Below are 15,032 nucleotides of genomic sequence, written 5' to 3'. Positions count from 1 at the left end.
TTGATAGTATTTTGTGTTGTGCCTACCATTGAGTATTTGTTTTGTTTGTTTTTTGTTTGTTTTTTTGTATTTGCTATTGACAAGAACCTTTATGAATAACATTAACAAGTCATCTGTGCACTGGCCAAATCTATTTCCTCGATGCCTTAGTTCTTACCTCAACTGACACCAAGAGTCATGTGAGCTTCTGCTTCTGGGCGTTTTGTTGTCATCAATTTAATAAAGCAGGTAAATGCCCTAACGTTTGAATTTCAATCATGGCATCTATGACTTTAGATGATGACATTCAGTATAACAATCACAATATTAGGGCAAAGCTAATATCATACAGTAGGAAATATTTTCCTTGTCTGATTTAATATTTTTCTCACATACTGCCAGCTGACTGCAACATTATTATTTAGTATACCTACCTTCAGTATTCACTAATCTGCTGACTGTATCCTCATTTGTCCAGTTTTTTTTCACAAGAAGTTCAGTTGACTTGGGTGGAGACTCAAGTTATTTCCACGAAATAAGTTGTCCTAAAATGAAATAAAATTACTCTACAAATAGGAGCTAAATAAACATGTACCCATAGATATGAATGAAACACTTAACAAAGTCACTAATTCATTCATGCATAAAATATAGGTCATACTTATAGTTCTCTAATGACTTGTTATTGCTTAGTTGGGGACAGATAGATTGACAAACAAAACCTAACAGTATATTGCCTCAAAAGCTTTGTTACAAGGTTGAAGTGTTATAAATACTTCTGAAAACATCTCCGGATAAAACATGATATATTATGCCTGAAATCTGAGAAAGTATTTTCATGTAATTCACAGAACGCTTTACCTTTTCCTATTGTGTAAGCTTTCTATACTCTCAATCCACCAGACTCAAACTGGAAGTTATGAAGTTGGGTAATTCCTTGGATTGATTATGTAGTGTTCTTTTCAACATCAATATCAGTTACTGTGTCCACAACTTTTACTCTTAATTGCTAATTTTGTCTTGTTTCTATGGCCTAAAAAATATACATTGTTAATATTATAATGTACACGTCTGAAAACACATTTATATACGACACATAGCAATGTTTATGTAGGGTTTTTATTTTATGAAGTAAAATCTAAACAAGAGCAGTACAAAGTTTGCATCCCCTTTGGTCTGTACCATATGAAATACATGAAAAAATAGACGCAATAAATGATAAACCGAAATCACCCAACTGTTTAGTACCATTTTGTCACTGAAGCGATGTCCTTCATTTCATATTGTAAAGGACCAATGTAGTCTGTTTAGTGTTATCAATTTCTTTTTGCATAATAAAGAAGATCAGATACCAAGATGAAAGGAAATATTTACAAAATCATGATATATACATAATACTTTAATTTCTTCAGCTGAAGTGACATCATGATATTCATTTATGTATCGCTTCACAACTGACTTGATATGGGCGGCTCTACTATTGCATGGCCCTAAAATAAAAGATACAAGATGTAACTTGTTTTTGGCAAATTAATTCGTATCTGCACAGAAACCTGCACACCTGTAATTCAGTGGTGTCGTTTGTTGCTGTGTTTCATATTTGTTTTTCGTTCATTATTTAGTACATAAATTATGCAGTTAGTTTTCTCGTTTGAATCGTTAAGCATTTGTCATTTTGGAGCCTTTTATAGTAGTATGGGCTTAGCTCATTGTTGGAGGCCGGACGGTAACCTACAGTTGTTAATTTCTGTGTCATTTGGTCTCTTATGGAAAGTTGTCTCGCTGGCAATCATACCACATTTTCTTTTTTATATAAATAGTGACATCTTTTCAACGTAATAAATATATAGTTTATAAGATATCTTATATAGTTTATAAGACATCTTATATACTTTATGAGACATCTTAATATAGTTATAGTTTATAAGATATCTTAATATAGTTATAGTTTATAAGATATCTCATATAGTTTATAAGATATCTCATATAATTTTCTTTCTAAAATATGTTATGAATTAAATGAGATATTTTATAAACTATATAAAATATCTTATAAATGTCTTCTTATATATGTCTTTTTTTACCAAGCTAAGCCATTTCAATTGATTTTTAATATTGTGTCTTTTTATGTTGTAATGTTACACTACTGCTTATGGTTAAGGTGAAGGTTGGTACCTGTTAAAACGTTTATACCCGCTGCATTTGTATTCACATGTCCAGGAGCCTGTTGTTCAGTGGTTGTCGTGTTGATGTGGTTCATAAGTGTTTCTCGTTTATCGTTTTTTATATAGATTAGACCGTTTGTTTTCCTATTTGAATTGTTTTAAACTAGTCATTTCGGGGCCTTTGTAGCTTGCTGTTCGTTGTGAGCCATGGTTCCGTGTTGAAGGCCGTACTTTGACCTATACTTGTTTACTTTTTACACATTGTGACTTTGATGGAGAGTTGTCTCATTGGCACTCATACCTCATCTTCTTATTTAAATATAAGATATATTATATACAAATATTTTTAACATATATTATAACTTGATATGATATTTTATATACTCCTATAAACTAGTATAAAAGATATCTTATAAAGTTTATACGATATTTTACAAAAACTATATTATATGAGATAGCTTATACATTATATGAGATACCTTGAAATTAGAATGAATAGTAAAATGGCTTTCCATAAATAATATGAAGTAATGAGGAACATATTGCCCATGTTTGGATCTATTAGCCATTCTAGGGGATTTGTTAACAAATTTCCAATATTATTGTTCAATGTGAAACTTACATGCAACTAGGTGGCAGAAATCTTACTTTATAGATCAACCATTGTTGGCCATCAGCAGTAAACATATTTAGTTCTTTTAGTACCTTAGGCAAAATATTCTAGTTTATTATCATTATACTCCTTACAAAACTGCATACTTTCTATATCTTACCTTAAAGTCTGACTTTAGGTAGCTTTTACCACTTAGAAGAAACGAAGTCATTTCTTTCTCTTCTCATCACTGATCTCCGTTTTTTTTTAATATTTTCAAAGTCTAGGAAAGATCTTCTTCCTTTAGCCACATAGTAATCGATTCCCTCAATACATTTACGAACAGAAGCAAAACAATCATTCAAAATCTTGTATAATGTTGAGGTACCTGTAATATAAAGTGTGAATTGGGAATCTTAAAGTTATGTTCTCAGATAAAAATGCGTATTTTCAGTTAATAACTTACAATAGCATATTGATATTGCTAATTTTGAGCCATTTATTAGGTGGGAGGAAGAAAATTCAAAGATTTATATGGTTAATATATATATATAGGTACAAAGATTAATTGACATCTTGAGGCTTTCTATCCCTGATTAGTGAAATTGAGACATCTGCAAATTTCAAAGAAAAATATGCAAACTTTAGAATATCCAAATTTCAGGAGTTATCCCCATGATTCTCTCGCCATGATGCTTTATGGGTGCTAGTTTCATCTTAAAATTATGTTCTGTGCTAGTTTCATTTAATGTCATATATAAATATATTTTGTCGGGCTGTTGTCTCTTTGACAGATTCCCCATTTCCATTCTCAATTTTACACATTTAGAATTAAAACAAATACTAAAATAAAATGTAAAATTTATGTATTAAAACTTTCGTTTGAGAAAATGTTATTTTTCGGACTATTTCAATAGGAGTAGGGGTAATTTTTCACTTCTGATAAACACTGAATATTAGGAAGGGTGCATATTATCTTGCATTTGTTTGAACAGTTATACACAAAGTTTTCCATCAAAGCTCAAAAAGACAAACTTTTTTACATGTAGATGTCCAAAGAATAAATGTTCCTCCAAAGTATGGTCGATTTGGCCTAGTGGATTGGAGGACAAATCCAATTTGATGACAAAATCTCACATGATCCCTTTTGACCAGGTGAGGTAAACTTTAAGACCAATTGTTACAAGTCATATTTCTTGATACCTAGTAGTTTGATATCCTCTGCCTCACAATATTGTTAGCACTGGGTAATCAGTGAGGATGGTGCTAGGCTGTTTATGAGGTTCGGAACTTTAACAATCTCTCCTGAAGAAAGTTTCATGGTATTTGTACCATAAGGCAAATCCTTTATAACATCAGATAACAGAATGTAATTAATAAAATGCTCCCGTTTTTCATTACCCACCCTGTTCCTAGATTATTTTCTCCTGTACAACTGGCATACCACATCCAACATCATTTTTATGGAAATTCAATAAGGCCAAGAACCATACAAATGATGTTGGATACCACATCCAACATCATTTGTATGGTTCTTGGCCCTATTGAACTTCCAGTCTGACATATTAGGTAATAACTGAAAAAAGTGATTAAGTAGAATGTTTTTATTATTTTGCGAATTAATTTATGTGATAATATTACTGTAAAGCTAGAAGGTAAATTATTAGCCGTTACTACTATAACATCTAAATTAAGATCTGTTAATTCCAGTTATTCTATTTTTTATTGACAAAATCAAACAAAAAAACAACTCTAACAATTTGAGAAAATAAATAGTGTTTCTTGGCAAACGCATTAATGTATTGACAGATGCCAATATATATATATATTTCACACAAAGCAGCTTATACCAAAAATTTTTTTTTCAGTTTCTGTATGACATCCCAAAATAAAAATATCTTCCTTGCTTAATTTCAGCTTGTAAAAATATTTCTTTTGGTGTAAGGCTAGTTTGATCTTATGTTGTAATATACAATAGTAAGAATAGTCAAATACAGGATTCTAGAAATGTGATTCATTATTTACATATAAGTTGCGAGATTCACCATAAAGAACCAACACTGACTAAGGCTAAGCCGAGTTCAATATAAGCATTATTCCTTTTTAGATATATTTATATTTATGCCAAATTATAATAAGAATAGATGTATTTCTGATATAAGTTTAAACAATTTTAGTGATTTTGTTGACTGTTGTTATGTAAGTAAATATAGCTATATAACTGTTAGTTGTAATCATGAAACCTAATGTAGTTTTAATTTAAGACTTTAAGTGAATTTACAATTAATTATTTTTGTTACAAAAAAAGCACATGACAAACAAGAAGCACCTTAATAAGGTTTTATTACCATGATTACCCTCAGTACAGTTGTGTTTTTCAGTCTTTTTTTTTTTAACAAGACTCAGACTTCAAAATAAGATAATGTAATAATCATTTTTGTGGCTGTTGTCATGTCAGTTAAAAAGATAGTTATATACAAAATTAAATTTTAAAAAGTAGAGGTTATTTGGCCAAGTATGATTCAAACTGGTCGAGTATTGATCAGAACCTTGGTCAGGTATGATTCAGACTGAAACAAATAAGTCGAGAACTGGTCAAGAACGGGTTAAGACTGTTTCAGACTGATCTAGTAATAGTTTAGACTTTATTCAATAGAAAAGTTAAGGTTCAAGTACAAATCAGTCGAGTATGGTTAAGATTTGGGTGCTGTAATATCAAGTATCCCTGTACAATTCAGACAAATTCAGACTGGTCGAGTAAAAATCAGTACAGTCACGTACAGATATAAGTCATTTCAGGCTTTTACTGGTTTGTAGTGAGAGCAGCAATAGGAATTGCGTCAAACACTCCTCCTGCTGTGCATGTTTTATTTAACATACAATCCACATCAATGAAAATGTTAAAATTGGGAGTAGGACAAGCAGTTACATTACATATTCAACGACTATTCTGGTACTAATGAAGGACATCTGTAATCGTGTGTCACTTCTCCGTCTTCAAGATCTAATCCATAAATATGGCTCTTTATCCTAATAGACCACTTGCACATTAAATGGCGTTTCGCTTTCAAATCTGCAAAATATATCGACCGTAAATAGGTGGGGCAAAATACGTCACAGTTTTTGCTTGTTTACCATAGCGATTCCGCAAAACAAATTGTTTCATTCTACTATTCTATTACAATCACGATGTTATCTTTTAAATCATTGACAATTTCAAAGATTCAGCTGTATTTACGAGATAGAGGAATAGTGGCAAATGGTTATAAACAGAGAGATTTGGCCAGTTTAGCTGAGGCGGTGGAAAAATTGAAGATTCCGTATGATCCCAATTTTCTAGCAGACGACGTCGACTCTACCCTACAAGATCGCCTGAGAAGAACCGGTTGTAGTTTTTCAGACCCGCTTACCTTAGAAGGGTAATTAAGATAATTTTCCATTCATTTCTATGGCTTTTACCCTCCTCTGCATACTTATTTAAACCGGTTTTTGACCGTTTTTTACTAAGGGGGTCCCAACGCGTGGCTATCCACGTAGAATATGTATGCCCATACTAAACTTGCCATAAAATTAACCAAAATTCGTACCTTTACCTAACTTAAATTTTTTATTAGATCCCTTGTCGTTTGAATGAGTTATACAGTCAAAATAAGTCAGAAAGTCATATTTTCGGCCTTCTTTTAATTTACGTGTTCCAACCCATATAAAAATATGCTCAACTAAACTTTACCCAAACCCATACCTTACCCTGACAGTAGCCCTAAATATAAAACCTTACTTTAACCTAGAACATCACATATATGCTAACAATATTGACCATAAATGAACCCTAAACCGTAAGTTTTTTTTTCATGATTTACCTAACCCATAACCTGAACATAACACTGTCTTCCCTAGAAGCTAACCCTTAGAACCTATTTTCAACCCTAACCCAAAAGTTAAAAGTACCAATAACCACTGAAAATAGGTTAAACCTAATCCTTACACACAGGGCCATGTACCCCAACCATATATAGCATAGCACTAGTCCAAATAATTATGACGTCTTGGAAGGCTATTTTAATTTTTTTCTGTGACACCTTCCTACGACAGAAAAAAATTAAAATAGACTTTCAAGACGTCATAATTATTTGGACTAACAGAGCACCAGTCCAGTCTTTAAACCCTTAAAAGAGGGGGGGTGGGGGGGGGGGGGGGCTAGGATGAAATTTGAAAAAAAATAGGCATGACAGAAGTTTTGAGTAAAAAAAAGGCGGGTTGAGGCACTTTGCAAAAAAAAAAAGGCAGGATATGACAATTCATGTAAAAAAAAAAAGGGCAGTACCGTACAGAGTGAAAAATAAAAAAGCAGGACAGAGATTACAATTTAAAAAAAATGCAGGACAAAATTTTTCACCCCACCCCCTTAACTATCAAATGGTAGCTCCCTAAGAAGATACATCCCTACATGTATGCCAACTTCTAAATATTGAAAACTTTTTAAGACTTTAAACTTTTAAAAAATAATAATATGACAATAACTGTTCAATTTTCTATAAACTTTTTCCATTAGAAGTAAATAGACTCAGTTCAAAAGAATATCCATTTATAGCAATTTTACATTATAATTAAAGGGATAGCCCATGGCCCCTAAAATTTAGTCATTCAAAACATGTAGCTATTAACTTTTTTTTATACAATTTTACTTGATCAATAATATACCAAGTATGCTTTAATATAAATATCAACTGCCAAAAACTTAAGAGTTTTAGGGTTTAATGAAATAAAGTCATTGTATGAGTAAACTTTTGAATTGCAAGAATTAAGCGGATATTATCACAATTATCATAATTTTTCCACATTGATTTTCTTTTTATTTCAAGTCCAACAAATTTATGTTAGTATATAGATTAAGATCTACTTAACATTTTGTTGTACATGTACTATAATATATCTTAGAAAATACTTTATGCATTTTCATATGTATAAGTATATATAACTTTCAACTGTCTGAACTGCATGTACTGGCAAGGGCTCATATTCCCAATCAGTATTTTTCACCTTACTATTATACATGTCTTACTAGAATAATCTGTTAATTTCATACCAGCAATGTATTCTGTAGTGTTAATTTGAAAACCTTTTATTTTTTCAGATATGTTGAAGATTTTTCTGGTGTACCTGACTTTTCCTTGTATGACATTTTCAATTATTTGTTGTTGCACCGTTCGGATTACGATAAAAAGAAGTTGAAAGCTTATAAGAGTGCAGAGGACTACCGCTTGTTTTACGATGGACATGTCCAGGAAATGAAAGTCAACTACTTAAAAGATGACAGCTCAGTTTGTGTTTTTATTGGAAAGGTAAGGCCATCACAGAGGGCAAAGACGTTGACTGGGAAGATGACCTACCAGTGCTGGTTTGTTGTTGAGAAGACTCTAGGTGATGTTAAAGCAGCTTACTGTGAATGTCCAGGAGGGTAAATATAAAAATATTATATTTGACAAATTCTAGACCCACTATAGTTTCTATTGTAATATGAAAATAAGAAGATGTGGTATGATTTCCAATGAAACAACTCTCCACAAGTGACAAAATGACAGGGAAATTAACTTCTGTAGATAACCGTACAATCTTCAACTATGAGAAAAACCCATAGGGAATAGTCAGCTATAAAAATTTTGAAATGACAAATGTAAAACAATCCAAAAAAAAAGCTAATGGTCTGATTTATGTACAAAATAATGAAAGAAAAACAAATATGAAATATTTCAACAAACAATGACCCTTTTATTACAGATTCCTGACTTGGGACATGCACATACACAATGTGGTGGGGTTAAACTAGTTTGTAAGTACATTTGTATGACAGCCTCAAGTGCAGGGTGATGAGGTAATAATTCATTGCTATTAAAGTCAAAACTCAAGGTTGGTTTTCTAGCTTCTGTGTCCAGTATTTGGCAGGTAGCAGTTAACAAGTCTGCTGATGTAATTTGATGACTTGCAATCTAAAACACTCATGTTTAGTAAACCGTAAAAATCTATAAAGATATTAGTATTATACAGATCATTTCACAAATGAACATGTATGCATGTACTAACTTTCTCTAAATACAATTTTATTACAGTGCTGATGGAGCTTGTCGTCATGTTGCAGCATGCTTATACGAGTTGGAGGCATTTGAGAAGAAGTCTGTTACTGACGGTCCTTGCCAGTGGAAGAAACGAAAGAGGGAACACGATGAGCCAGTAGAGGTGGAACGAATGAAGATTATCAAGCCAAGGTTTTAACTTAATCATTTTTATCTTTAGCACTGGTAAAATGCAAAAATTAATAAAAATATTCTAGATTTCCCTCATATATTACAGTATTTAGTATATATAGAATAATACATGGCAAAATCCGTATCGCATGCTGTATCACCACCAGAAACCAATATCAGTCCTGATGGCCGAAGGTCCCGAGGGCTGATATTGGTCAAGTGGTGATACAGCATGCGATACGGATTTTGTCATGTATTATTCTGTTTATCATATATTTAAATAGAATCAGATTAATGTCATATACGTTTTTTTTTTTAAATCGTCCGAAAATATAACAAACAAAAGAACATAAGGATTTTTCTGTATTTTTCCAGGTGACTAAGTTTTTGACTTCCTTATTTGCTTAATATCCACATCGTAATGTCCCCTACAACCTTACTACATGCTCAATATAGAGCTATGAAACTGGCAATAATATACTTTAAGACCATGTATTTAAAAGCATTCACTAACAACAGTGTCAACTGTTCCCTCCTGTAGAATACAACCCACCTTCCCAATATTTGTTGTGAATTTAATCATTATACTACAATCGGAACTCATTTGTATACATAAATATGGACAACAATGTTGCCACGTATCATCTACTCAAAGATTATTAACAGACAAACAGGGGATTCCAATATACACAGTCATTGGACAAAAGTGAGTTCCCACTAAAAAAACTTATTGTATCTATTTTATAAAAAATCGCTTATAAAGTTCTACTGGGTAATATTTTTTTTGAAAAATATAGATTTTAGTTGAAATGATATGACATTTCTTGAGTGGGAACTTACTTTTTTCCTATGCCAGGAAATACAGCAACTGGATGTCATAGGTCAAACGTTGACGTCATTTGATTCATGATGTCACGCCAGGTATGTGATACGGATTTAGCTATGCGATACAGGTTTAGCTATGCGATACAGACTGGAAAAAAGAACCTTTATTAGATATACAAAATTGCTGTATTTTGTACTAAATATATGATAAATACATGTATATCATATATATATATGTTACACACAGATCAACATCTGACCTCGAATCTAAAAAAACATTTCAATGCATATTTTTTTTATTTATTTATTAGGAATAAGTTATTTTAATAAGAACTTTGTTTTCATTTTTCTTGTCGCTAAATAGTCTTCTTGTCGCTAAAATATTCTTCTTGTCGCTTCTTGAAGTTTCTTGTCACTACTGAAAACCTTGAAATCCTAAATACATACAATGCCAACATTTAATGCTTTACCAATAAATACATTTAAATATTGTAATATCCCAAAATAGGAGGATGGAAGCATGTGTATCATCAGCAGACCATGTAGTATCCAGTTTTGATCCTAGACAGATGGTTGACAGAGCTGCAGAAGACGAGAAGATAAAACAGTTTGCAAGTAAATTAGCTCAGGTATAACAACAAATAATTTAACAACACGCCCACCGGTTTTATTGGTAGATACACTATACATTCAAGTACAGCGCCCTCTAGCGACTCCTCTTGAGGTTTGAAATCATATTGTACAGATATCTTTATTATATTTAATTTTTAAACCTCAAAATGAAGTCTTGAGCAGAACTCGTGTCCATTACAAATAGGTATCATGGTGCTTACACATGGTGCATAGTTATAACATACACCAACTATTCTTGAAAAGTTAAAGGACTGACAAAATTGGACAGTAACATTTACAAATTCAAAAATATTAACAGCAAAAAATTAATCAAAATAATTATTTCTGTGCAAGACATTTTTGAAACAATATAACACACTTTAATACTTAAATACTACTCATATTATAATTAATTTTTATTAACAGTGAAAGCTTTATTTAATACTGCATTAGTGTTCTTAAATATTCAATGCAATATCAGTATTTTTTAAAAATTTTGCACTGCAGTACATATATATATATATATGCACCATGTGTAACCTTTTTAATTTACGACTTTAAACAACATTAATTCTTATTTCTAAAAAAAATAGTATAGAAAAGGTAACAATTTAGTTTGTGAAATTTATGCTTTGAATTTTTTTCAAGTTTATCATTGATAGGATTTTGCAATAAATTCACCAATTTCAAAACTAATTTAAAAGGTTTTTAAGACAGTTTATAAAAAAATGAAGTTCTGCTCCTGGCTTTAACAAAACACCACAAAGCCAGTAAAGGTAAAAGTTAAAATTATAAACAAAAAACAAAAAATATCAACAAATCCATTTTTTATTACTTACCAACTCTGAAAAAAATAGCATTAGAAGGAACACACCCTTAAACATTGTGTAAATTTTTCATATTTAATTATCTTTTTCAAATTTTTCACAACTTACTTTTAAGAAAATTCATCATATATAGAAATCATTAAAATGCCAAATTCACATAAAAATTATACATTATATCTTGTACCATTGTCCAGCAGATTCTCAGTTAATATTTTTCTTCAAATTCTTAAATCAACGATGTTATTTTTTTCCTGTAAAATATATATATAATTAATGCTTTGGTTAATTCAAGTGATTTTTTAAATAGATAAATCCTGAGGCCAGAGCACTAGAATTTCTACCCCATGAACCAGTAGATGTGGTACAGATGGACTATTCAGAGGCAATACAGGACTTGACAATTCCTACCAAGGCTAAGTATTTTAAAGATAAGTATGTATGTTTAATTGATAATGAAGAGGACATAGTTGAAAAATTTATGGCTACCTTATCATTCAGTTCAGAAGATGTGATGCTTATATCAAAGGCAACTCAGGGCCAGAGTAGCAACAATTTATGGTTCACTATGAGGAAAGGTTTAATTACTGCTTCTAACTTTCAGGCTATAATGAATAATGAGGACCCAGATCTTATTTGCAGCCGAATTATAGGTAGTGAATCACTTTCTGTAAAGAATAAGTTCCAAGAAATGGCCTTAGACTGGGGTAGACGCAAGGAATCAAAAGCCAGGAACCTATACCAAACAGCTCATGGATTGAAAAGGAATAAATGTATAACTGAAACTGGTTTGGTGGTAAATCCGAAGTATCCATGTATAGGTTGCAGTCCAGATGGAGTGATCACTTGTAAATGCCATGAGAGTAAGATTATTGAAATTAAGTGTCCGTTTTCACTAAGAAACAAATCTGCTAAATCTGTATTACACATGAAAACTAATTCTGATGGTCAAATTGATTTTTCTTCACAGTATTATTGTCAAGTGCAAGGACAAATGGGAATTATGGAGATGAGAAAGTGTGATTTGGTATTCTACACCAAACATGGAATAGAACATGTAGAAGTCAGCTTTGATGAAGATTTTTTTAACAGAATGCTGGTGAAACTGCAAAACTTCTTTACAGATTATATTGCACCATTTCTTCTAGAAATAGTGAGTAAAGACAACTAATAAAAATAAGTCTTCTAAAAATTGGTCAATGGGTACTTTAAATATTTTCTTATATATTTGAATCTATAAGTCATTACTAAATATTAGTTTGATATCTATTAAATTTTTTTCATTCCAAAATACTATACAACTCAAAATAATGGTTATTGGTACTTAAATAATTAATTTCAAGCAAAAGATTAATTTTCTTCTGGGTGGTGGGTTCACTTAGCTAGATGTATGAATTTATGTATTTTAGTATATTTTTAACAATTTTCAATAGATTTCTTCCAAATTTTTGAAAGCACTGACCAGTTTTCAGACTATGTGTGATTTCTACCTTGCCTAATTAAGAGTAATTCCTGCTTTTATAACAGTCTAGTATGTTAAATTTTCAATGGTAATTGTTTCATGCATATTCAGGAAGAACCATGTGCTTGTCCTGGCTTTGTCATCAACATCAAAAATTTCAAACTATATAAAACAAACAAATAGAACTGGAGAAATTTTCACTCACCAAAGGCTTTTTATTATAACCTATTACAACTGATATTCTACAATGATATTTTTAAAACCTTGTAAAAGATTGTAATTTTTAATACACCCATGTCTACTGATGATACTGCATACTGACATGAAGGGCATATGATACAGTTACAGGGGAGGTAATGACTTTGCTAACGTAAAATGTTATTTTTGCGACGTTAAACTGTGACATATCGGGAAAAGATGCAGATTCAACTGTTTTTTTTTTTATGATTTAAACTGACTTAAGGTAGCTAGGGTTTCTTCCTCCATCTTGTATTTTGAAATAGCAGATAACAATCGGTCTAGATCTTTAAAGAAATGTGCAAATTTCGAGAGTAGTATGTAATTCATGTGTAAGACTTTTCACGTTAATATAAAATATTATGTGTTTTATCATATTTACGGCTGTATTTTACAAAAAACAGAATATTTTTGTTTGATTCATTTTTTTTTCAACTTTGCCATATAAGGGGAGATAACTCAGATAAAGTAACTTTTATAATAGAATGTGTTGTGAATTTACCTATTTTATTATGTAGCAAGAAAACCAGTCCGGTGACCTCATTTTTTCTTTTTCTTATCTGAAAGCATATTATTAGAGCTATCTTCTCATATTTTATCTTAAAATTCTATGGTGTAGTTTTCTTTTTATCACACAAAATTGGGTTTTCCATGCATAATTTATACAAAATCTGAAAATTTTGCACTACCTGTAGCGTGAAAAAAGCCCGGTGACCCATACTTTTTATTATATTTTTGGAAAAAGCATGATATGAACTGCCTTTTGACAAATTATCAAAAAATTCTATGGATTTTAATTTAGACCCACTATCTACCTTAACTTGGAAATGAGTAGAAAGGCCCCTCTTTTTTACAATGGCATATTCATTCGGTTTGATTACGTATGAAGATTATTTGTACCAATTTAAATGAAAAGTCAACATTCATTTTTTTTTAGATTTGATAAATATACTGCAAAAAAATCCATTTTTTCCCTAATATCTGAATTAATTATTTCCAAGGAACTGTTGTACTTATTAAGAGCATATTTATTTAAAGATTTTCGTAATGTTTTACAAAAAGCTGCTATTGTTTATCTGGTTTTTGAGAAAATGTCTAAATTTTTACCCCTTTTGTCTCTTAAAGTAGCACATGAAGGTATATTTTTTTCTGACATATTTAAATTGCTTAGGTGAAAAATAGCTTGTATCCAAATCTTCATAAAACATTCATCATGGAATCAAAACTGTATCATATGCCCTTAAAACTAAGTTGTATTAATTTTGTTGTCGGTTTGATGCCTCATTGAGGTTTAACATGTGTCCCTTTTCATTCATGTTTATCTAATTATGTTTGTTGGGTTGATGCTTCATTTATGTTTACCCTGTTACATCCTTTAATTTACTGTCAAGCTTGTTCGGTTGGTGCCTTTTTTAATTAGCTAAGAATGTACCAAATTTACTTTTTGAATTAATCCTAAAATTTTTAAATCCAAGTAGATAAATCATAACGATTCAGATATACACACTTGACCCACTTAAATTAATATTGTTTAACCCTTTTGCCGACGAATGAAGGTTTAATAGTAAATATGAAATTTAACAAAATTAGTACACATTCCGACATATATTGAAAATTCAGCACATTTTTAATGATACCTATGCATTGTTCTATAAAACTGGATGTTAACTTTATTGTTTTCATTGGTTGCTTTCGCTCATAATTGTGTAATGTCCGGATCTGATAATTTTTTTCCTAAATCTTGTTTTTGGTAAATCAACAACTATACAGTGCCATACATGTATAGTTGGTTATATTTACTTCATTTGAATTGGTATTAACAACTGACTCATTGACAAATATAACACAGCTCATTAACTTCATATGCAATACTTTGTACTTATTCTAAAATACTGGTTTTTGTAAGTTTTGAGACAGTAAACCTCAAGTTTTGGTATGACTTAGGTGATTTAAGGTAGTTCAGGGGTATACCACAATCTTGAATAGTACAATCACAGTAAATAATCGGTCTTTTTTTTTGTTGCCCAAATTTGCAATTTATTGGTTACACTATTTTTTTTATATTAGGAAAACTTAGTTATGCATTTCATTAGC

This window comes from Mytilus californianus, unplaced genomic scaffold (assembly GCF_021869535.1).
Source record: "Mytilus californianus isolate M0D057914Y unplaced genomic scaffold, xbMytCali1.0.p SCAF_20, whole genome shotgun sequence".
NCBI lineage: Eukaryota > Metazoa > Mollusca > Bivalvia > Mytilida > Mytilidae > Mytilus > Mytilus californianus.
The sequence above is the reverse complement of the archived record's forward strand: the minus strand, read 5'-3'. Positions refer to the sequence as shown.